Source organism: Choloepus didactylus, chromosome 9, assembly GCF_015220235.1.
Source record: "Choloepus didactylus isolate mChoDid1 chromosome 9, mChoDid1.pri, whole genome shotgun sequence".
Classification (NCBI taxonomy): Eukaryota; Metazoa; Chordata; class Mammalia; order Pilosa; family Megalonychidae; genus Choloepus; species Choloepus didactylus.
In genome coordinates, this window is record NC_051315.1 from 112,099,577 (window position 1) to 112,125,725 (window position 26,149).

The window sequence follows — 26,149 nt, forward strand, 5'->3', positions numbered from 1 at the left end:
AGGCCACATTTTGGGGGTGGGGGATGAATGAGAGGGGCAGGAGACATTTTAAACACACTCTTAAATGTAGTTACTACTGGTAGGTCAAAGTTCCCCAGAGCCTTAAAAGAGGAATTTCTAGGAAAGCAAATAAGGCAGTCTCTGAAAGTGGGGGATCAGAGAAATAAGGATAAAGAGGAAAGAGAGGAAGTGTCAGAAAGAAAAGAATAACCAAAGATAGTGAGAAATATAACAGAGATTGAAGCGTAATGGAGAGAACACTGAGGAGCTTATCCTTTTGAACCTTGGCCCTTGGTCAAACCAAGAGTCATAAGGTAGAAGACCGGGTGACCAATTTAAGTAAGCTAATGGAACAATCTGAATTGACCCAGTTTGCATCTTGGCTCTGCTGCTTACTTGCTATGCAACCTTGGGAAACTCAAGGACCCTCAGTTTCCTCATATATAAAATAGGGATAATAATGAAAAAAATATTGCCCTAATTCACAGCGACCAGAGCCAAAAGAAGACAATGTGACTTTGCCAACTATACAGCACTCAGGTGTGAATGATTATTATTAATTCTATCCCAGCTAACTGTGTGCCTTTACACTTCAAATTGGTCAGCAAACTGCAGTCTCCCTAGGAGAAAGGTCAGGGGCTGGCAGGGATAGTGTGAGCTTCTCCAGAACTTGCTAATACTTAAAAAAGCCTCCTAGAGATATACACGCAAACCCTCCTCTTGCTGCAGGGTAACAGGGAGGCGAGCCTGCTGAAATAGGCCCTGAAAGTCATACTCAAGGCTACAAAAGGTCCAGATACCAAAGAAGAAAGAACTCATTTCCCTGAAAGCTGATCTCTGGCATCCTGAGTTTTTTCAGGAACAAACATCACAGATGCTGAACAACTTACTGCCGTTTTAAATCTCTGATGCCTTCACTTTTTTGTACACCCTCCTTTACACTCATGACTTTCACAGTTAATGATAATAAACATAAAAATCTGGACTCACCTGATTGTACCACCAAGATAAATCACAATCCTTAAAGTCTCTCAAATAAACATATGTTGAAAAATAATGAAAAGAATTTGCCCAAATCAGTTGCCCAGTTCTACAGGAAGCTCCTGTGCCTTTATGTGGTATACCATTTACATTATTTACCTTAAATTTTGGGGGTATGCAAGCATCTATTACTTAGGGCCTCTGAAAAGGACAGTGATTAGGTTAGGGCTCTTTACCTCCTCAGTGCTAACCAAACACATGTCACTAGTATCTTCTGACTCTGCTTCACTTGTTCAATGTTTTACCTTAATATATTACAGTTTATATTGTTAAGTGTGTGTCATAAAATGTAAACAATGTACAGCAAAACCATGTCAGCAATTCAGGAAGAATTTCCAATGCTGCAGTCTCTGTGGTCACAGGACAAGAAGATGTTTTGCCTTTGGTGTACCAAATATGTGCTGAACCACAAACTCAAAACAAATTGGGGGGGGGGGGGAACAGACAGGAAAGGAAAAGCAAAAGAGAACAGGGAAACTGCACTCCAGGTGGGGGTCCAGCTTCCTTGAATTCTGACCCAAGAACATATTTTAAAATGTAATCACACTCCCTATGTGGAAAGTGACTCCCAGAGGTGTTAATGTCCCTGGCAACGGGGGGCATGACTCCCAGGAATGAGGCTAAATCTGGCATCATGGGATTGAGAAAACCTTCCTGACCAACAGGGGGAAGAGAAATGAAACAAAATAAAGTTGCAGTGGCTGAGAGATTTCAAATGGAGTCGCGAGGTCATTCTGGAAGTTATTCTTATGTGTTATATAGATATCCCTTTTTAAAAAATGTTTAGTGTACTAAAATAGCTAGAAGGAAATACCTGAAACTGTTGAACTGCTACCCAGTGGCCTTGATTCTTGAAGATGATTGTATAACTACACAGCTTACACAGTGTGACTGTGTGAATGCAAAAACCGTGGCTCACACTCCCTTTATCCAGTGTATGGACAGACGAGTAGAAAAACGGGGACAAAAATGGAATGAATAATAGGGAGGAAACAGGGGATGGGACATTTTGGGTAGTTTTTATACTTGTATTTTTAATTCTTATCTTCTTTTTTCTGGAGTAATGAAAATGTTCAAAATAGATTGTGGTGATGAATGCACAACTATATGATGGTACTATGAACAGCTGACTATGCACTGTAGATGATTATAGGGTATGTGAATATATCTCAATAAAATTGAATTTAAAAAAATATGTAATCACTATAATCTCCATACCCTCTTTCTGTGGCTTAGTCCTTCAGGAGCTCTGATGAGTGACATGCCTGCAGGTTCAGCCACTCAGGGCCTCTTAGGCTTTCGTTATTCCTTCTCCCAACTCCATCTCATCTTTCTAATGAGCAAATGACTTCCCTTCCATAGGTCTTAACTCTCTCCATCTTCCACAAACTACGGAAAAGCTGAGCTAGCTGAACTTCCCATATGAGCCTAAGATTTCTTGCCAAACCTGCTAAGCAAAGGCCAGATACATTATCTTCAAGATATTCTACACTTCTAGGAAAAAAATGGGGAATGAGAATCACAATATTAAGGTTGTCACCCATTTAATACACCATAAAAGTTTGCCCCAACTAGGTGTCCGTGCTTACAAGAGAAGCTCTGAAGAGAACAGATCAGCCTATAACTCTTCAAGATCCTCCTCCTACGAGGTTCTCAGCCAAATAAAATCAATGTCTCAGACAGGGAGGTTTCTAGGCTAGGAAAATAGGGCAAAGGCTGAAAACAAGCATTTTCAAAAGCAAAATATTCACAGAGCAAAATTCAGGACTTCAAACAAGCAAAGTAAATCTCTGGAAAAAACAAAAAGGCCAAGGGGACAAGCGATTATCTCCAGCAATTAGAAGTGACATGTCAGAGGATATTCTGGCCTATGCATGGCCTCTTGACACTACTCACAGCTCCATCTGTGAGACCCTGCTGAGCCCCTCCTGGACTAAAGTCAGGCTGCCTAAATTCAACAAAATTCAGCACAAAGCAGCCTCCACATAGAATGTCTAATTGATAATTGTTTGTTTCAATGATCTCCTGCTCTCTTCAAGCCAAACTAATAGACTGGTCTCTTAGAGAAGTCCCTAAGCAAGTTGTGTGCCCGGGCTGATTCCTATTTAGAATGTCTTGGCCCAAGCAGACAAAATGTCACTCTTGGGGACTTCGAGATGGAAGGGCAATTTAATATTAAAGATGATGGCAGCATGAGTACTCCAAAGGACTACAAGAGGTAATGAGAGAACGGAAGCCAGGGCACAGGAAAACAATTTGACACAGCTCAACAACAAGGAGAAGAAGGGGATTCTTACACAGAGCCTGGATAAGGCAGGGAGCAGAGTGAAAGCACAAAGAAGAACCCCACAGTCTTGGAGAACATCTCTACACACAAGTGCCCATCTTATTTTTTTATCTGAGGCCCAGACATTCTAGAAGTTTTTGATGGTGTAAGAACTGTGTTTATAATCCAGAAACAACCATACTTCAAGCATACTAGGAAGCATCCCTCCACTGTGATCTTTGAAGCCTTTAGAGAAGCAAATAAGGAAACATTGCTACCAGGTACCAGCGAGTGCTGCCGACTTACCAGCCCTAGGAAATGTCTGAACAGAGTCTTATTCAGGCCAAGGGAAAACGCTGTTAAAACACACAAAACTCCTTTGACTAATGTGAGGGGGGAAAGAGCCTCTATAATTAACAGAAACTGTCACAGGCATTGGGGGCCTCCGACGTGTTCTACGCAAACCACTTGAAAAGACCCGGTCTTCCAGGGGAAGGCTGGGGTTAGTGAGTGGGGCTCCAACAGGCTGGGGACAGCTTTTCCAAAAGAATCCCACCATATTAAAAAAGAAGAAGAAGGGAAAAAAAAGGGGGGGAAAAGAAAAAAGAAAGAAAGGAAGGAAAAATCCAAACCTCAGCTTAATGGTTTTCCACCACTGGAACTAAAAAGCAGAACAGAAAAAGAAAAGTCCAAATGCAACCAGTTTTCAATTAGGGCCTAATTAGAAAGAAAAGTGGCAGTGCTATTACAGATCTGGGGAGGAAGAAGTACAGTCAGTGACTTTAGTCTGGGCTGAGGCATCCACTTGAAAGCTTGATGATTAGAGAGACAATTTATGGTGAGAGAAGGTGGTGGGGTGGGGAGAGGGGTAAATAGAAGAAGAGGGGCTAGGGGCTGGCTGATCATGCCATCAAGAACCAAAGCAGACAGTCCAAAACATTTATGGATCACCCACAATTTGCAAAGCATTACACAAGGGCTGTAAGAAGAAATAAAGATAACCACAGACATAAATCTGACCTGAAGAGGCTTATAAATACTGTCCCTGCAGTAAGTACCCACCTCTTAACACTCAGCCACTACATACACATGCCCACGACTTCAGAGAAAATTTAATCTTGCCTTAGTTCTATATGAAACTTCGTTCCGACCACTCATCTGGCCCCTCCCTGCATTTTCCCAGCTCCCTACTCATTTTCATATATGACACCCAGAGACCCCATCAAACATAATTCCTGAATGAAACTATCTGAATTTGCCTCTGCCCTCAAAAGAAGTCACTCAAGGCAAATACCCTGGCTCTGGCAGACTGAGACCCTATATCAAGCTGGGACACTTTAGAATAGTTGGAAAGAAGGGCATTTTCAGCCTTTTTCATGGTCCCAAAGGATTCAGGCCTATTTTCTATGAAAAGGCCATAATACATAAGAACAAGCAGAAAGGAGCTAGGAATGGACACCCTTATATATGGCTCAACGAAGGAAGGGATCAACTGGCTCCATTCCAAGAAACAAAACACAGCAATCTGATTGGTAGAGACTAGAATACTTTCTTCCCCTTGCTCTAGGGTACCCTCTCCCTTGTTGATTTAGTTCAGGCAACTTGGGAGGAGGGACAGGAAGGGCTAGGGCAAACATGTCACAGCCTGCAGTGAATAGGGCCAACAGAAAGGAGAGGCAAAGAACAGAGCTGAGAGGAGAGGAAAAGAGGAGAGGCCTCTCTTCCCATCCCACAACCTGGGCTCCATCCAACACAAAGTTAATTCCTAACCTCGGCTTCACCACCCTACCCACTGCTTGCATGATTTATCCCCCTATCTGCCTGCATCGCCTTTACAAGCCTCCCAGCCCTACACACCATTATAAAAGCTGTCTGTGCTGCTGGCTCGACCTGGCCTGGCCCGGGCTCCTGCCACAGTAACCCTTCCCCACCCCTTCATTTTACAAGCCTTCCACCATCATGGAAATCTGAAATCCCACGAAAGAACAGTAAACATCACAGGGGAAAGAAAATACTTAGCCAGGCCATTCTGGACAGCAGAGTCACAAATGGTCTGAGGTCTTTAAGCCAGGGATGAGGGCCCCTAGGCAACAACAGTAATCTGACTTCTTGCCGGAGCTCAGCTAGACAATATGGAAGAGATGCATATACACATGTACCAATCCTTTATGGGGCACAGCCAGGCATCCTGATGCCTGGGAGTTCCTAGGCTCAAAGAATCAGCCAAAATGTTAAGGAAACTCACAGGTAAACACAGATGTCAGGTTCAGAGAACTATGTGGAAATGTGAAATTTTAAGAATTATGGAAAGGGACTAAACATTATTCAGACAACAAACTAAGCCAGAATTAGCTTTGTCACCTTCTTTTAGGCTCCACAGGGAGGTAGCAAGGTGCACCGGAAAGAGCACAGGCTTTAGATGTAGCTGCCCTGGGCTTGAAAGCTGGCTCTGTCACTTCTTTATTAGCTATGTGGCTTTGGACGAGTTACTCATATTCTCCGAATCTCTATTTCACTCTCTGTACCATGGGAAAATACCAATTGATAAAAAGGTTATGAAGACTACACTACCATTTAAAGTTCCTATAAGAGTGACTGGCACTCAACAGTTGCAAACAAATTGTAGCCATTATGATTATTTAAGCTGTTAGACATCCTAAAAGAAGAAGAGGTGTCCTAGTCTTTTTCCACACAAATTTAAATTTAGTCTGCTTAACAGGTTTCCCCTTTATTCTACCCAAGCTTTCCCTTTCTAAACCAAATTCCACTGTTTAATCTCCCAGCCAGAGAATGAGCCAAACAGGAGTTTCCTGGGGGAGTACTTACCTAATCACTATCTTGAGTGACCCTGTCTCTTCATCACTGTGAACTCATGTAACCTAGTTCTGCCCAGACCCCCCTTTGCTAGACCCCCCCATTGGCTTCTCTCTTGGCAGCTATTCTTTCTTTTCATGTGCCTCTAGAGAACCTGCCAGTGCCCACTGGATTCCATTCTTTTCAAGAAATGTCGAACTGCCTATTACAACAGAATCTAAACCAGAAGTCAGGGTTCATCCCTTTCCCAATTAACCTGGTGGGGAAACGGACACTAAGGAATTCTCCATGAGTCTCTGGAGGTCCAAAATGCTCTGCCAGTGAGGCTGAGTGCTCCCCAGAGCTCTGTTATTCACTTGGGGGTAGGCAGTGGGGAGATGGGGGGAGGCTTGGGGGAGGGCAAGAAGAGAAGAGAGCCTCGATTCAGGGGGCCAGACTGAGTCCGCTACAGGCCAGGCTCCTCTGAGGTTTCTCGGGTGAAACACACCTCTGTGATGGCTGTGTCTGTAAAGTGGATGGAAATGCCCATAAAGCCGTATCAAACCCTTTGCAGAAAAGGACAGGGATATATATAGAACCAGGAACCAAAGGGGCCACAGGGGATTCAGCGGCCAGCTCCGCCCAGCCCTTAAACCCGCCCCAGAGAAAGGGGGAGGCCCAAAGAACAAGCTCAAGGAATGAAGGCTGGAGACAGCCCGGCGGCTTTATGAAGGGAGTGGGGAAATTAGGGGCGTCGGGGACAATGCTAGAGGAGCACTAACAACTAGGCAGTGGGAATCAATCAGAGTAGGAGCCAGCCTGTGCCTGCATCACAACATCGAAGCTAAAGAAACAGACTCTGACTTCTGGCAGGTCCTGAGGTGACTTGTAACACTGCTTTGGTGTCCTAAGTCTTGTCAGTGCACCGCTTCCTTCTTAGAACCAAAGGGCCTCTGATAAACCAGCTTTCCCTGTCTTTCCTCCACTCTCCCAACCAGCACCTCCAGTTTAAATTAGTTCATGGGCCAGGGTTCTCCATTCCCCACTCTCTTAACCCCACACCACCCTCCCAGAGAAACTGGGATGGAGGTCAGGGGAAAAAAAGAAATCTATCCATAAGGAAAGTATCTTGTCACAAGAAAAGTATCACAAGATGGAAGTGTGTCAAAAGATAGAAACAAATTCACAGAAAGGAAAAAGAGGCTCCAGAATGAGGCAAAGGTCTTAGAAACCATGGAACCTGGTAGAATCAGGCCTTAACGGAGACCTAGTCATGTCAGGGACAGAAAGAGAATCAGCTCTCTTCCCACTCTTTGATTTGTGGGGATCCCCTTCTCCCCACCAATCTTCTCACCAAAGTAGGATATTGGCGGGAAAGATCCTGGGTAACAGGAAGCTAGCAGGTACTAAGCCCAAACGAGTTTCTTACCTTGGCCAGAGCTATGGTGCCAATCCCCCACTCCACCACGCCCAATGCAAAAGAGAATCTCCCCTCTCAATCCCAATTATTTTCCCCGGCCAGGACAAGAAGTATGACAATGTTTTGGCGCCACCTGCTGTCCTTTTCTGACAGCTAAGAGAAGATGAGATCCTTGAACGGGATGGACATCAAATTTACCATCCTTAATTCATTATAAGTCCTAAAGGAATGGAATCCAAGAGAAGAGAAACCATTACTTCTACCAAAGTGACTACTGCTATGGAGCACAATGGAGAAATCTACCCTTCTCCTGTTTCCCAGGACAAATGTCTTAGGAACTCCAACTAGCCAAAACTGTCTCACTGGGTTTTTATTTTCAGTCTTACAGCCATTAGTCTGTGATGTTCCTTCTCCAAGATTCTTTCTGATTTGAGAATTGTGACTATTCAATAGGTCTTTTCTCTAACATAGTCCACACATTAAAAAATATTGAGGATTTAATGATTTTTAAATTATTCTATATCACACTGTTTTGGTTTTCTTGATTTTAGGTAGATATTCTAATTTTGCACCTAGACCACATGAGCTATTGTCACCAACATAGAATGAAAGCAGTACCACCCAATAAGCAATGACTTAGCTCTCTTATACTGCTCTACCATCCCTATGGTCCTCACTCTGGGTAAACATTCTAATAAGTAATAAACTCACTGAGAAGTCAGTTCATGTAAATATTTGCTCATTCTTTTAAAAAATATTTCTTGAGCTTCTACTGGAAGTACACGGCTGGTGAGTGAGACACACAAGGTTCCTAATGCCATGGAGCCAATATTCTAGTATCATTTATCTGACCCATTAAGGTAGTTTAGAAATTTCTCACTCATCTTAAAGAATACCACGTGTGAATAGCAAAGATAAAGACAAATATAAACAGACTTTATAATGAAACAGAGGAAGAAATGTAAAAGGAAGAATAAACAGAGAGTGAGATAACGAATAGGTATAGAAAAAAAAAACTGTTAATATTCTTCCTTCCTAATATTCCTTATGGCCAAGTTTTTTTTCCCTAAAACCCATTCCTGACCCAACCTAGGAACTGCATGCCAGCTACCAAGATCAGCTTCCTCAGCCCTCAAGACTTACAGGTCTTCAGTGTACAAAGTATGGAGGAGAGGTGGGAGCTAGTCAGTATCTGGGATTGACAGCTTAAATGAGATGCAAATATTTTCCCAAATGGCCATCTGTGGGGCTGCATCAAAAATATCAAAATATTTTCATCAAAATATTGTCATCTTACAGAAGACAGAGGAGCTTCTGATAGGCCCTGGCATATTCAGTAAATTGATAGGAATGGAAAGTGAAACATGGAGTCTTAGGGCTAGCCATGTCCACTCTTCAGCTGGTTCTCCAGTTGTTCCCAAGCAGGACTCTACTACACAGGTCATTAAGGAAAGAATCTTAAAGAACTCCAGGAAAGGAGTTTCTGAAGCTTCCCCTAGTACCATATTCTAGTTAGGTAAAAAATTATCTCTGTTTTAACTACATCCTTATTGCTACAGTTCAACTTCATCCTTTCTTGACCTATGTTGAATGAAATGCAGAAGAGCCATTTATCATCCCATACATGCTAATTTTTCATATTTAAAAAATTGAGCTCTCACTCAATCTACTCTCTGGACTAAGTAATTCCATTTTCCTTGGACTTTTCTTTTTTATTCTAATCATTGTCATGATTTTCCTATGATTTGCTAAGCAACCCCACACACACACATCTTTCAGACACAGCAACAAAATCCTAAGAGCCTAAATAGTGTTAAATGCAATGGGAGGGTAGCCTTAGGCTCTCATACTATTCTTTTAGTTGTACAATCTGAAATGATGTTCCTCTTTTTAAATACCCAAACTATTCCAAAGACTATATCACAGTTGGGAGCTCTCACTAGTTAACCCTTTCAGAAAAAAAAACGGTAAATTTTCTACATCTAGGGAGAAGAAGTGTACTTCACAGGAAAGAAGTTTTATTAAATAAGAGACTGGAATCGCTAAGGCATCTGACAAAGGGAGTGGCAGCCAAGGTTGGTAAGCAGACAGACAAGGAGGGGGCTGTGTGCCTTCTTGAGTATTATTAAAGGAGTCATAAAAAAATTCTACTTTACCTTCTTAAATCCACCGTCTTTTCAAGAACTCCATAGAAATTCTTCACTAACTTCCCCATGGAGAATTACTTCCTCATTTGTCTTTGCTCAGCACTTTGGGTACATCTCTATTACAACACTCTCAGCTTGTAATACAAGCATTTGCACACTTATCTGTCTCCTCTTCTGGTCCATATGCTTCTTGGAGCAGGGAACAGGTCAATTATTTTGTATTCCTAGTACTCACTACTTAAAAATGCTACACCCTCCCCCACCCCCACCCCCCACATATAGTATCTAGTACAAGAACCTAAACCCAGTGGTATTCAATAAATGCTGGATAAGGATGATAACATTAATAAGAGCTATCCAGCACAACTACACTAAGTGGTCAGACCAGTTCAGAATATTGGCATGAAAACTTTTTCTCTTGGCGCAGACATTTACTCTTCAGGTTTGCCTCCTCCTCAAGAGACTCCAGGAAATAGGGTTAGTTTTAAGTTCTAGAAACTCTATAAACTCTGATCATTCCTGTTTTCTGCAAGCTAAGGGCCTGAAGGAAGAGTGCAGATCCTCATGAATATTGATGAGCCTCTGCGGTCACATGAATATTAACAACACCCTGTGGCTTTCGGGAATGGCAAACCAGCTAGAAGGTCTAATATTAACCTTGGCTAGGTCCAAAAGGTGGGAAGAGCATATGCCCATACATCCTCAGGAGGAGAGAGTGTCAGCAGCATCCAGTTTGGGGATTGGCCCCTACGCAAACACTGAGCACAAGTGTATTTAAGAAAGGACTAAACGATGTGCCCCAAGGACTGGGGACTCTGTTAACTGCTACCCAGACAGGAATCCCCAATTCCCAAACTTTATAGAAGTTAGGATGTAAAGAGGAAATTCTACTCCACTCAGAGAACAACAGGTAGGCATACACTGACCTAGTTCAATAGCTTCAGCAGAGGGACAGGAAAAGTTCAGAGTCAGATCACACAGGACAAAAACCAGAATCAAACAGTGAGGCTCAATTAAGCAACAAAATATACATTTAGCAGACCAAACATTAACAGTAATGGAAGTTCTACAGACTGGGGGGTTTCCAGCTCCAAACTCCCCATGAGACTAGTTGACACAGAGACCAACGGCTCCGGGTCAAGAGGAAAGATGTTCTGGCGTTGGAGCAGCAAAAGATAGAAGGTGTTAGGTTCTTTTAGCACCTACAGATACTGAACCCAGGAGACATCAGAAGAATGATGACTATTATCAAGGAAAACAAACTGGAAATACTGTGAACCAGAGCAGACCAAAGAAACCCATGTAACCCTGGCCACGGGTCTAGGTTCAAATCCTCCTTTTATGTTGCGTGACAGAACTGTTAAAAGGAAAGGTGGGTTAAGTGACCCCATGCAGTGATTGGGAATAATGCTAATCCTAAGAGTCCTGCTACACTCACAAACCAGGTCAGACTGCACTTAAAACTAGAAAAGTACCTCTCTACTCCTCTAGGCAGATCCTACTCTAAGGACTTGACCCCTTAGCTCTGCCTGAAAAGTTGCCCCCGCCCCCTTTCCACACACTCAAGAGGCACAGAGGGGCCTGTGGGCCTAGCCCAAGCTGAGGTGGTGAGAGGCCACACCTAGGAAGAGGGTGGGGGCTGCTCACGGGGTCTGTGTTCTGTCACACAATTACCATATTATGTAGCTCTAATAAAAAGAAATACTTGAAGTTTTTACTAGTGCCATATAATAAAGTATTTATAGAATCTGGGGGGAGGGGGTGGGTAGAGGTAAAGAGACGGGGAGGTGGGGGGGTGGGTTGTGGAATCAGAATTGTTAGCAATAGCCCTGGCAACAACTCCCAGTATTTACCACGCTAGGCAAACTTCAAAGCCTTCAGCCTGGAACATCAGGCCAGCACTCAACTCACCTAGATCAAGGTGGCTTATTGTTAACCACCCCCAGTAACGTGTCCTGTAACAGTGTCCTCTGACTTCTTCCTGGTTAACAAAAAAAGATGAGGAACTGGGAGGAATAGGAAAGAGGAACAAAGAATGTCAGCCAAACCTTGGAGCCTCCTGAAAAGGCTGGGCCCAGAGTAAAGGGGACATCACTTGAAAGAATGAATGGAATGTGAGCTTTAAAAGGCTCCATTCTGGGACTAAATTTCTAACTCTCACCATCCAACATACCTGACAGTTTTGACATTTGCCCAAACAGGGTTTTCCATCATCGCACTGGCCCCTTTTGCACATCTTGCACACTGCTCACTCCAACCACACACTCTACCAGCCACCACCACGAAAGCAGTGCACTCCACACCTTCCACAGTCACACAGCACACACCGCAGCTGCTCTCACACCTCCCCTCCTCACACATGGTCCTTACAGCTACAGTGTTGCATACACACACAACACACCCACCACAACACTCTCTTTCCCAAGGGCACTGGCTGCCTGGATTTTCTGGGCATCTTCCCAACATAAGATACATCCTAGATAAAAACATTTTTCTGAGTCTACAACCCTTTTTAAAATTTCAAATTCTCTATTACCCAGAAAATCTCCTCAAAGACAGAATAGTGAGGGCTGTGGCATTATTACAGAGGAGACTATAAACAGAACAAATATAGAGCTGCTTTATTACAAGGCAGTGTGGGGTTGGTGGCTGGCTGATTACAGGGATACTTCCCAGAGCTCTCTGCAGTCCCAGACCTCAATAAAGGCCAGACTAGAACTGCCTTCAACTGAGGGGCCATTGGATCCAGGGGCCCCCTAGAATCCCTTCAGATTCCAGTCCAAGATATGGTACCTGCCTTGGCTGAAGATAAGGAGGAAAGCAAACACAAGCTACGAAAGAACGCGCTGGGCAAAGAGCCACCAGGTCATCTCCTCAAAGGCAAATACAATTAGTATGGTTTGGGTCTTTTGAAATCAACAGATTCTGAACCCCAGATAGACTATAAAAATCAAGAATCAATTGATAGATTTAAAACCCATGTCCATCAGATATGGGATAGTATAGAGTGAGTGGAAAAAATGGATTAGAAGACGGAGAAAGAAGCAGAGCAGCTAGTGACTAAAGCAACGCATATTACACATAAAATCATAGAAGGAAGGAGTGGGAAATCCACAAGTCCTCTCTTCTGGGCTCTGAAGCACACAGCGTCCCTTCCTGGGTGACTCACAGTGGGATCACCTTCACCCCTGCTTCATGTGGTAAGGGCCTCTTTATAAGGAGATACACCACGAGCCTTCTCCTCCTCCATCCCTGGCGAGCCAGGGGAATTGCGTCACTGACCTCCACACACACTCCTCCTCTTTCCAGCCAGCCACCACACAAGGGAACTTGTCTTGTGGTCCCTGAGATCCTTTCATCTGGGCTCCAAACCCACTGTCACCTTGGCCCTGAATCATTCCCCAGGAGACACTGGGAAAACATAGCTGGACAAAGAGCGTCTGGACTGAGATGCTGATCCCTGCTGGTGAGAGAACCCGGGCCATGCTCTTCCATTCCCAAGGGCCATTCAGAACCCAGGAAAAATGCCGAACCTGGACTTCTGCTGATTTGGGTGATACCAATTCACTTCAGCTCCCAAAAGCTGAAGGATAATATGGGCTGAGAAGCAGCCCTAAAGGTTCTCACTCCTCTCTCTACCTTCCTTGTTCAGTGCCTCAAGAATTACTAGAATTGGAAGAGGGCCAGAAAGTATCACCCACAGTTCTGTTGTCATCCCACTTGGCTATTCTATTCTAAGGGTAGCCCCAATGAAAACATTTTGGCAGCAGAAAATGTCAGTGTTTTTCAGATCCCTCTCCAACACAAAGGGTTTGACCTTCTACTGTGTCTAATGGTCCCAACATTTCCCCTTGACCTTCTACGTGATGATACTCAAGTTTGGTGCTTGGTCATTTCTCTATTATTTCATTCCTAGTATTTCAATGGACAGATTTAAGATTAGCTACAGGAATGCTTTTTGCTCTCTGAGTTTTCTCCTCAAATATACTTCATTAGAACAAAGCCGCTGAGAGTGTAGGATAGTGGGGAAAAAAGCTCTGTACTAGAAAGTCAGAGGACAAGGTTCTGGTTTCAACACAATTATTTACAGGGCTCAGGGTCACTTAATTTCTCTGAGCTAACCCATCCCTTCTCCTTATCCTGAAGTGGCCCCCATGGATTTAAAACCAACAAAAACCACGCTATGTAAATTTGTTCTTTATTTTTAGTCTGCTTTATACCGCTGAGTAGGTGATCAATATATTTGCATTGAATTTTACTCAATGAAGTCTGCTCATTTCATCAAGTAGTTGTAAGAATCAAATTAAATAATAAAAGTCCTTTGCAAAATACATAGCACCACACAAATGTACTGAGTATTTACAAAGGATTGGATGAGTTAAACTGAACAGATGATATCCCTGCCCTCTGGGAATTTACCATCTAGTGGAAGGAACCAGGAAATCCAGAAATTACAATATAGTGTTGATGTCCCTGTGATAGAGCAAATAAAGTAGCACATAAGAAAAGCAACTAAACTGAACTCAGAGGGCCAGGGAAAGTTCCCTACAGGAAGTGACATCTTCACTGAAATCCAAATGATGAATAAGAGTTGGCCAGGTGAAAAGGTTTGGTGGTGCTGGCAGGGAATTTCCAGAAGGAACAGCACATGTCAAGGACTACTAGAAATAAGAGAGAGCATCATGGCTCAGGAGAATAGCTAGTTCACTGTAACTAAGGTGTAGATTTGGGGTAGAAGGTAGGGAGTGGGCCTGGAGGTGGTGAGTGTGGCAGAATTTAGTGGGAGATGAAAATGGAGAGGTAAGTAGGGGCCAGATCATGCAGGGCCTTAATGGTTTAATTTACGAGTCTGGGCTTTATCCTAAAGTCAATAGGAAGCCACTGAACACTAAGGTCATTAAAAAGCCACATGACCAGATTTACTTTAATCAGTATCTTTCATCTGGTTGCTTTTCGTGATTGTAGATCCCTGGGGTGAGTGGGGTGTTAAAAACAGAAAAAGAGGCAGAGGTTCAGAGTGCACCTACTTCTTTTCCTTCTCTCCTTTAGCAAGAGTGGAAGCCAGTAGGGATTCTCCAGTACTTTAACCTCTTGGCCTACTTTCTAGTCTTCCCTTTCACTCCCCTTATTCCTCTCTTTCTGGCAAAGAAAAACCTTTAACCACACAGTAAGTCCTTTCCAACTAGATGTCTTTTAAAACCCCTAACCTGGGGTTTTAAACTCCTTGCTTGAATAGTATTCCCTCACCATCCAGCCAGGGCTATCACCTAATCCTGCCAATAATCCACATTTCTGATCCAAGGCCCATTTCTTATCTCTAACTCCCTGACTCTGCCAATATTTACTTTTCTCCTCAATCCTAGATCACTCAACCTCTAGAAACAATTTTTGGAGGCCTCCTAATAAAAGACTAAGATAATGCTGACCAAACACATGATCACTCTGCATAAGACCTCATACCTAGATGATAATGACATACTAGTAAATGAAACATGAAAACATCAATTCCTTATCTTTTTTCTTCACCTCATTAAGTCACCTAGAGCTGCCGTTGAAGGCTAAGAATCAATACCATGTAGGAAAATCATCATGGTCATTACCTCTTTCTCTTGGTCTTACCATTTAACCTTAGAATTAGAGTTAGCACTAGGGAAGAAACATTAACAATCATCTAGTACCACCTTTCACCTCAGAATCAGAGCATGACTTGGCAACTGAGATTGGATTACTTCTTACTGCTTGAAGTTGCCTTAAGAATTCCCTTTTCTATCCATCTCACTTGAACAGGTTTAAGACCTATGTCCACTAGGTCTTAAGGTTCTAAAATCACGGTATGCCAAGTATGAACAGAAAACTGTTGCTGGTCCATGAACTCTCTTTTACTAATCCATGATGAGATAAGTTCCAAAATTGGATGTAAGTGTTTAAAAACTTTCATAGCAATCTGACATTGCCATGATATCCAAGTATACATTCAGAGGACTCATCTCAAGGAACACGGTATAGAATAGTTTGAGTGTTGCCAAACTTGCATGGCAAGTCACATGTATAATAAGGCCACCCATTAGATGATCTTGAAAAGCTCTGTTTTAGAAGATATCATAGGAAGAGAAGGGAATAGGGCTGGGAGTAGGAGCACTAGCTTTCCTCCCTCCCCCTCTTTCTGGGTAAGATACAGGGTGAATCTGCTGCTAGGATGAGGGACAGGAAGCTGCTCCCACTAAGCCACTGGCTATGTGAGGTGAAGAGGAGGGCAGGGGTTGGTGGCCAGGTTATCAGGCGATAACAAACTCAGCATCCAAGCACACGACTTCCAGCAATGCAAGGAGCTTCCTTTGTTTTGGGAAAACAAGAGCCACAAGAAGCCTCTCCTTGACACGTTCTTGCCTGGCCTTGGGAGGAACCCAACCATCCCAACACACAAACAGGACAGTGCTGGCCAGTGAGGAATAAGCCAGTACCCTGACCACAACCCCTGTTTGCTTTTCCTTTTCCACCACTTCCTCAGTTGGAGGGCCACTCTGGGGCCATAGGTACTGCCAGCCTAGGTCACCATTCAAGAATTTCATCCCCAATGACCCAGCACCTATTCCATACAAATCGAATGCCCTTTCTCTCCCCAACCTGGAACTCTTGGTCTGAAACCAAGGGCTTCTGGCCCCTTCCCTAGAGTTGTAAGTTAAACTAAGCCTCAGAGTACTACTCCGACAAAGGCCATGGTATGTTCTAGCAAACGATGCTATTTTTAACCCTAAAATCAAGACTGGTGTCCATCCAAGTACACAACAAGATCAATAGTTGAGGTTTCAACTGAATATTCTGAACAAGTACTTCTATGTCCCCTGAACAGGGTCACTTGATTACATCAGATCCTCAGCTTCAAGAACCCAGTTATCACCAAGATTAACATATCTGACACAGTGCACCTCATCATGAAGCAGAAGGTTGCCAAACCTAAAATTCTCAGGAGCTAGCTAGGGAGTTTAGGACCAAAAACAGGAAACTCCACCACCACCCCGGAGCCTAGTTTTTGGGGGTACATGCAGAGTAAAAGACTCGGCTTCTCAGGCTCATGTGAACATGCCACCTAAGACCAAAGTCTTCAAGACTATCTCCAAGAGCTCTGCAAAACAGGACTAACAAGTCCCACTTACCATTTTACTATGATAAATCAAGAGCCTTGGGCACCAGCAAACCTTCTCCCTCTCTGATTAATCAAGGAAGCTTACTCCTTTTCCTGATGGCCCCAGAGCCCAAGTTTCTATGAAGACTCATTTGTCCAGAAAGGGGAGGGATGTGGGGGTGGGACTCCCCCCACACCAGGCCTCCTTCATGCCAAAGAAGGAGGAAACAGAATAAGCAAAATAAAATTCATAAAGTGAAGCAGTAATTACGGTGTGGTCAACAAGAGGCTGCTCCTCAGGCCCATCATTATGTGGCTAAATTTAACGCCCTGCGCGGCCAGGGGAGTCGTGCGCCCTGGGCACCGTGTGTCCACACAGACGCCAGCTCCACCACCTTCGCCCGCTCAACAGCCGCCAGGGCTGCCAGAAAGCAGGTCACAACTTTTTTTATAGTCTGTTTACCACGATGCTGTTTTTACTGCCGAGGTTTCTCTCATTTTATCTTTTTCCCTTTTCCCCAAACAGACTGGCCTGTATTTTCTGTCCTGGTTTTTTTTTTCCTTCTTCTTCTTCTTCTTCTTTCTCCCTCTCTCAGTACTATTTTCAGAACTCTAATTTTATATGGTATGTCTTTTTTTTTTTTTTTTTGGTAAATATTTGCCATGACTAAGCCAGGCACATCCAGTTTAAAAGGCTCCATCCCACAAAACATCAACCCTCTAATGATATGCATCTCATTAGCTTGTCCCATGAAAAGAGGTATAGAAAAAAAAGCAACTTACAGACTCTCACTTTTTATATCTAGAGAGACCTATATTTATATATAAGGACAAGCTGAAAACTGACATTCTGTGCCCCAATATGAGGCTAGGACAATGGTCATTTGATTCAGGCTTGAGGCCTCAGACACAGTTTCAGGAGAGGGGGGCTGTTGGTCTGTATATCACTGCTAGTGGACCCAGATGATTCTGATCAGGTCAGGACACCTGGAACCAGTCCTCAGCCTCTGAGGCATTATGGATTTCTAGACCAGGGAAATAAAACCTTGGGAAGCCCTCTGACATTAACTTTCCCAAAATGGGTGTGAGAAAACAAAGAGAGGCAAAAGGGCACTGACATTTCCCTCCTTCACTGGTGGATGAAGTCAAAGAAAGAGAAGCTCTGAATTAAGAGAGTGCTTAGAGAGATCCCCTCCAAGTTAGACCTTCTACATCTCCCTCCCACAATACAAAGGGCTTCTCTAATCAGGTTTGATGAAGGGGCTTACACTGAATAAAATGCACAGCATCCAATAAGCATTCTTCAAATACTTGTCTGTGATGTTTTCAAAGCCAGGTGATATTCTACGATGGTGTTGGAGCAGCCCCCAATGTTCAGTGTTTTCAATAAGAAATCTTAGGGATGGAAAGTCATAGATATGTAGACTGAGACCCATGTGGCTGTTCAGACAGTGCCTTGTGGGGAGTTTATAACTTTGTATGTGCCACCAAAGGTACAGAGTCCCTAATTTCGTTTTTTTTGTGTTTTTTTTTCCTTTTCTTCCACCTTATTTCATATTCCCACTACAATAATAACTCCTTTAATTTAAACTAAAAACCATAAAGGGATCCTGAAGGGGTGGAAGCGAAGGAATGGAGCCATCAAACACTGAGGGACAGGTAGGATGGGGAATCAGCGAATTGTCTTGACCAGACTCTTGCAGTTGCTGGTGGCCTGGAGGTGCAGCTGGTAGGCCATCGGATGGATCTTGAAACCATAGAGCCTGGACACAAACTGTTTGGCAGGCCACTTGGGTCGGTACTCGGGCTGCACCACGAAGAGCATGTGAGGGAAACCAGTGCTGAAGTAGGTGCCGTCTGTGTGGTGGTGCCTCGATGACTTGGGTGTGTATGCATCCACGCACCTGGGGCAGTAAAGCTTCACCATGGCCTCACGTGGGATGTCCGACAGGCCAATGGGAAGCATTGGCTGGTTCTCACAGCACACACAGGGACAGTAGCCAAAGTCTCCCTACTGGTATTTTTCCAACATCTGTGCAATGCCATGGTTGGTCAGGATGTAGCAGGCGTGGATTAATCCATACAGCATCTTGGCTGCCTGCTCAATCGGGTCACTCTGGTTAGGGTTGTCTTCCAGCTCTTCATCAGGCTCCATGTCCAAAATCATGTCTAGAGCTTGTCAATAATGGGGTACTTGCTCATTGAGACCTGTGAGGTTGAACTTGTCCTAGATGTAGTCTTCATCCACTTCACAGAAGAATTCATTACCAGGGAGCAATCCAGGTTATCCAGGAGGTAATCCTGGTTACCTCCTCTGAGCTGCTCATCTTCACGTTTGCTAGACAGGGGCCAGGACCAGGGGAGAGGGGTAGGGGAGTTGGCGCTTTCAAGGGGCAGCAGCAACAGTTACAGCAAAGGCCGCCAACCGGACCACAGCCTAATTTTGTTTTCATTAGTTCATTTTAGGGATGATCAGACTCTAGGGGATTGACCAATGCTAGCTAAACTCAGAAGAGACTAATTTAGAAATTAAAGTGTTAATTTATTACTTCACCAGGTGGGGGGTATATCATTTCAGTGACTAGAAGATCTTCAGCTGCTTTTCCCTCGAATCTGAATAAACACTGAGAGTACTATTTGTTAAAACACAGAAAAAAAAGCAAAACTCGGCAAACGGCTTTAGAGGACGGTTCATTTACATTGGGGAAAAAGACAAACATTCATCTCCAAGCTACCATATCATTGCTTTGGCACCGTGCTAGATAAATTAATAAATTGTTACTACTTGGTAGTTCTTTTTTTTTTTTTTTCATTCTATACCAACTCTGCCTCTCTTTTGGTACATCATAATTGAATTATATAAGAGTTTTTCTTAAGTTGTTTATAAGAGCCTAGGGGTGTACAGCATCAAGAGTTAGAAGAAAAGGATGTGAAGTAAGATAGGAGGCAACACTTGGGGCAGAGTTGTCTACCCTTGGATTACTTTTCTATCTCTTAATTAAATTGAGTCTCTACATGGCTCCTAAATGGGCCTCAGTCTTGCCCACCACCCACAGAGAGCTACAAGTGTAGCTGTGTAACTCATGGCAAGGCACTGGGACACTATGGAAGAATACTGAACTGAAAAGTTCAGAGCCCTGGGTCCTGGTGCCAACTGTTTGTCTATATAAAAGGTTTTTCAGCTTTGTGGGCTTTAACTTCCTCATAAGTAAAACAAAGTGGCTTGATACATCCTTAGATTGGTACAGTCCCTTCCAGCTCATATGATTCTGTGACTCTTGTTTTCTGTATAAGAGATCTGAGATGCCACCGTTTCCTTCACTGAGATACTAGCCTAGGCCCTTGATGAGATTTCTAACCTAGTCTCAAAAGCAATACATTTACAAACTGTTGGGTGGGTTACTTCTGAAGACAGGTAATCTCATCCATTTTATATTGATTCTTATTTACCTCAAATTTGGGGGGTTTACTCTGAGGCTTGCACCTCCTAGTGCTCACACTAAAGTCAACAATTTCATATTATCCTCCAACTGCTAGGGGATGCAGAAAACTGAATGCTAAGATGATCAACTATTCCTTCTTTTACCAAGCTGTATTTTCATCCCTTCTCAAAGTTCTTCCCATTCTTAGCTTCACTCACATCAAAGTAGAAGTGGTTCCTTGGAGCAAAAGATTCTATGAGGGCAAGGTACAGCATCAGAATAGCTAAGTCTTCAAGCATAAGAGTAACAGCCACCAAAGAGTTTTCCAAGGATTCCCTCAAACCACCACACAGAGGGAGACAGCCCCTCAGACTGTGTAACTGAATAAATACCAAGTTGTGTTATTCCTTCTGCAACCACTCACCACACAAAATCCCTCTTAAACTCTTAGTTCAAGATTCACCTCTTCCAGAAACACCTTACTCAAACTAGCCTGGTATGAACCCCAGATGCCATCCAAATGAATCTACTACACCCCTCCTGTCAGGTAACATACATATTTTATGCATCTAGAATAGTATTTTTATCCATGTCAATTCCAGTTCTCTAATCTCTCTCAAAAGTCTAATCTCCCTCAGAAACCATGTTTTAACTTTTCAGTATGACTCTACCACATTTAATATTTTTCAATGGTGCTTAAAAAGTACTTCCCACAAAAAGTTTAAACTTCTAAATAGAAAAACAAATTAAAAACAAACAAAAAAATAACACACAAAGATCTCCCACACAGAATGAAAAAAAAACTCTCCCTGACACTTTCTGTCAATTTCTTCCTTAACAATTACTTTATGGGAGATAAAATGATAGCCTTGATTCCTGCAGTCTCATTCCTAAACACTGGAGATCTGAGCTTCCAACCTACAGGACTGTGTCTATACAGAACTCACATTTCAAGGTGGCTTATTGCCTAAGAGAAATATCATCTACAAGTGGAGGACACAAAGAAAGGTTTTAGGTATAGGTTTAAAGCTACAAGGCTAGCAGACCACATAAAGTTTAAAGGTTAATTGTTTGACACTTTTCTCTCTTCATTTCTAGAACAAGAGACATTTACCGATGTGAAGACTCCACTAATGCCAAGACCTTTAAGCTGTAACCACTCATTAAGTAAATATTTATTATGTATCTCCTATCCAAAAGGCACTGTGGTAGGTCCAGAAGAGGAAACAAAATTAGCGAGACACAGTTCTGCCTTTAAGAAGTTTATAATCTAATGGGGAGAAAAGTTTAGAAATTCTTACAATACAAGGTAAAAGTGATGAGTGAAAGGAAAGATATAAAGTGTTGCGGGAGTTCAGATGAGGGACAAAATACAGCTTGTACTTTTCTTTGACTACTTCTATCCTGACATGTAAGTCATATAACCACCTGACCTTCTTTTTAAGCTGGGAGAATTGAATGTTCTTTAAAATTCTTGGATGAAAAGGTTGTATTTCCTGGGGAAAGATGCCAGAAATTAGGAAAAATCAAGTCATCTGTCTTCAAACATCATCCATCCCTTCACACCAGCCACAGATCCCAGAGGAAGGACATCCACTTTGTTCCAATTCCATAGGGCCCTTGCTTTCACACCATCACTTTCCCTTCACCAGCTTAAATTTCTTCTTTTCCACTGTGCCAGTTTGGATGTATTATGTCCCCTAAAACACCATGTTCTTTGATGCAATCTTGTGGCGGCAGACATATTAGTGTTGATTAGGTTGGAATCCTTTGATTGTTTCCATGGAGATGTGACTCAATCAACTGTGGGCCAGACCTTTGATTGGATAATTTTCATGGAGGAGTTACCCCACCCATTCAGGGTAGGTCTTAATTAAATCACTGGAGCCATATAAAAGAGCTAACAAACAGAAGGTACTTGGTGCTGCTGCAGCTGAGACAGTCATTTTGGAGAGCCATTGAAGACTTTTGCTAGTCTGGAGTTTGCCTGGAAGAAACTAAGAGAATAACCACAGATACCTAGGAAGAAACATCCTGGGAGAAAGCCATCTTGAAACCGGAACCCTGGAGCAGATACCAGCCACGTGCCTGTGCCTTCCCAGCTAACAGAGGTTTTCCATATGCCATTGGCCTTCTTTCGGTGAAGGTATACTTGTGTTGATGCCTTCTTTTGCACATTTTCATGGCCTTCAGACTGTAACTTTGTAACCAAATAAACCCCCTTTATAAAAGTCAATCCATTTCTGGTATTTTGCATAATGGCAGATTAGCAAACCGGAACATCCACTGACATTTCCTTTGCCTTCAAACTCATCTTTGTCTTCCTATCTTAAAAAGGGTTTTGCTTGAACCTACTGCTATTTTTAGCTCTCCAGCTATCTCTCATTTCCTTTAAATTGTGGAACTTCTCTGATTAGAGTTCTATACTCGTTGTCTCCATTGCTTTATCACAGGATCCTTTAACTTCCTGCTATCTGCAGATATTGCCCAAGATCACAAAGAGCTTAATAATCTTCCCTCAGTCAGTCAATCACTCTTCCTTGGTCTCTTTTCTGCACATGGCACTATGGATCACCCACCTTGGTGACAGAGCATGGGATTTGAGACAAGACAAATACAGGTAAATCAGCTGAATGACTATAAGCAGATTACTTAGTCCTTGAGTCTGTTTCTTTATCTTTAAAATGAGGATAATATAAAACCTATGTCATAGGTTTGTTGTAAGGATGAAAAAAAGTTGAGTAAAAGCTTAGGTAAACCACCTTGCACCATGTCTAACACACACAAAGTATGTACTTTATAATTGTTAGCTCCTTCTTCTTGGCTTCTAATGTACTACTCTATCTTGAATCTCTTCCTACCTCACTCACATTTCCTAATTTCTTCCCAATTACAATTGTTCCCTAAATCTCAAACATTGAGATTTGTTCTTCTCTCCATGCTCCTCCCAGCAAAAGATGCATCCACTCTCACAGCTTCAAATACCACTCCTTGGCAGAAGCTTTCCAAATATATTTCTATGGATCCTTCTTCAATCTAAGCTCAACCCTATTTTTTCAACTCTTTCCTGAGCATCCCCACTTGTATGTTCTATAATCAATTCAAATTCAACAAGTATGTGAAAAAGATCTTTTTAAAATGGTTTTTTAATTAACTCTAGTTAAATTGATTTTTTTAAAGGCTAAAGCATTGTTAAATGGCCATACTGTAATGAACAGACTTTTATGAAACCCTTTGTCTACTAGGGGGAAAAAGGAGTATTCAACAGTGTGAATCATCACAAAATGCTCTGGAGATACATGAAACTTATAGCTTAGGCCCGAAAAAGCTAGATATTTGCCAGAAATAAGACACCAATCATCACTGCCTCACAAATCAATTCTGAACTAAATGGATTTCTCAGACTAGAGATTAGAACCAAATGGGAGACTAAAAGTGGAACTGGCAAGGCTAAAGAGGAAAGAAAAGTTTTCACTTTAGGAGACTGTAACTTCCTTTGAAGGAAGTAAGAAGCCCAATGCCTTGAAGTAGCGTTGGTTAAGCTGTCTGGCCTATCTGGGTCTAGATACAAAGGCATGCACAGTTTGGTTTTCCACAGGTCCCTACAACTCTCTGTTTTCTTACATCTAGCCTGATATACATATTTGTGTTATATGCCTGACCTCTGTAGGCATCTGAGTTTGTAATATCTGGTTTTGAGGGTTTTTAGGAAAAGAGGATTTGGGAACTAATAAAGTCCCTCACTATTGGGAATCTCAGAATCAGAAACCCATCCTTTAGAAATGGGTCATTTTATCCTGTTTGTATTTTCTATGTGGAGTCCCTTTTTGTTTTCCGAGTTTCAATTAATTTTCTTTTGAAAGAATCAGCCCTTATAAAGCTTTATAAAAGTAAAATAAAGAAAGAGACCTTTTTGTCTATTCTTAGGCCAAAAGGAAAAGAAGTGGTTACCCCTGGTAACAGTGCTCAGTGGTGACTACAGAAATTACAGTGAGATAACCCCAAAGAGGAGGCAAAATTCAGAAGAAATATAGTTGAGGAACATGTGCAGCCATTCCTTCCTCCCTACAGATTTTCATTCCAGAGCCCAAATACTGGTGGATTTGTGTTTTAAGTAAGGAAAGTCTTCTTTTATATGCCCAAGATTGGAATTAACTGAGCCCCCACACATGATTTTCCTAGCCTGTCAATGGCACAACTATTCTTCAGATCACAAAGGCATACACCACTGACAGCCTATTCTTCCTAAAAGATCACTTTCATATGTCAATTCTCCAGTCAAAACTTTCAATGGCTCCCATCGACAATAGCAATTCATAACTCCATCTCCTTCTGAGGAGACATGCCCCTGTTTGAGAATCACTTCATGTAATAATAAATGTTATTGATTGGATTGGAATGGACAAATAAATGGACTGCAGTCAGGAAAAAGCCTGAGAACTACTTACCTTCAGAATGAAGCACTGACTCTCTAACCAGCATTTATGGACCTCCATGCTGCAGCCCCAAGGTATCTAGCTAATCTTATCTTCTACTAATCCTTACCCACTCTCATTCTCACTTTACAACCTTTGTCCATGTGCTTCCCACTTAAAATACTTTCCACATTCTTCTCTATCAAAACCTAAACCATCCATTAAAGTCCAGTTCAAATCTTGCCTTTCCAAGAAGCTTTTCCAACCACGAAATACCAGGGTGCTTATTACCATCCACTGAGCACCAGGAGCTCTCTGGTGATAATAGCATCACAACCTTATAGGCTCTCAGAACCTGGTACAGCACACGCTCTTGTCGAATACTGAAGAAATGAATTAACTACAGGTTTCTCTATAGCAGCGAAGTGATACCCACAATGGTAGGGAGTATATTCTAATCATCTAGACTCATCCTTCTTTGTGATGCCCATCAAGCGTACTGAAGAAACATATTCTGAATCCTATGCCTTCCTCTCCATAAAGGCTGGGACATAACTAAACAACAGGTGTCTCATAGGGGGGCAGCCCTGCTAACTGTGGAAGTAGAGCCCAGAGAGAGTAAAGATTGAAATAAGAAGAAATTTAATCATTTATTTTTGGCTCTATGACTAATTTTCTTTCCAGGATTCCATTAGGTTCTTATTCCTTTGGTTTCTGAGATAATAATCTCTTAACCGGCCCTAGAAAATGAGGTAATGGGATCTCTCACTAATAAAAGATTTGAGTTTTATACTTCATCCCAAATTTGAGACTACCTCCCAGAAAATATAAGTTTCAAAGAAACAAGGCAAGTAGTAGAATCCCAGCTTACCAGAGATCCTCTTTTTAAGTTGCTCATGTTTACATGTAGGGCTATTTAAATCAAAGGCCACCAACAGGTGATAATTGATGGCTTTTCATAAGATCGGGAAACTAAAGAGTAGTGGGAAGATGTTATTCCCACATTCATTCAACAAACAGGTATTGACTGTCTACTACGTGTGAAGGGACAGTTCTAAGTGTTTGGGATAAACCAGTGCATAAAACATATACCTTGTCCTTGTAGAGTTTACATTCTAGCAGGGGGAGACAGACCATAATAAAATTAGTAAATTTTATGGCAGTATATCAGAAGATGAGAGCTATGGAAAAATTAAAAGTAGAGCATGGCAAAATGAAATGGGAATGCCAGAAGCAGGGGCAGGGATGTGCATTACAACTTTAATCAGATAGACTATTGAACAAAGAGGTTATTGTGGTCTTAAAGATATATCCACAAATTATTTGATATTCCTCCCCTTAAGGAGTGGTGGAGCTTAACTACCTTCCCCACTGAATATGGACTGGACTTAGTGTCTCATTTCTAATGAATACGAATATAGCAAAATTGTGATGAGATATCACTTCTGAGATTAGGTAATAAAAAAACTACGGCTTCTATCTTGCTCTTGTGTGCATGTTTGTGCCCTCTGTCTCTCTCTCA

The 26,149-nt window shown here is 42.4% G+C and overlaps 1 protein-coding gene and 1 pseudogene across 2 annotated transcripts in view; both read right to left on the reverse strand.

Moving 5' to 3' along the window:
• The window catches only part of NHEJ1 (non-homologous end joining factor 1), a 101,253-nt gene that overhangs the window by 56,951 nt on the left and 18,153 nt on the right, over window positions 1-26,149 (reverse strand). The gene's annotated exons all lie outside the window — the stretch shown is intronic.
• On the reverse strand, window positions 17,518-19,135 carry LOC119543989 (annotated as a pseudogene).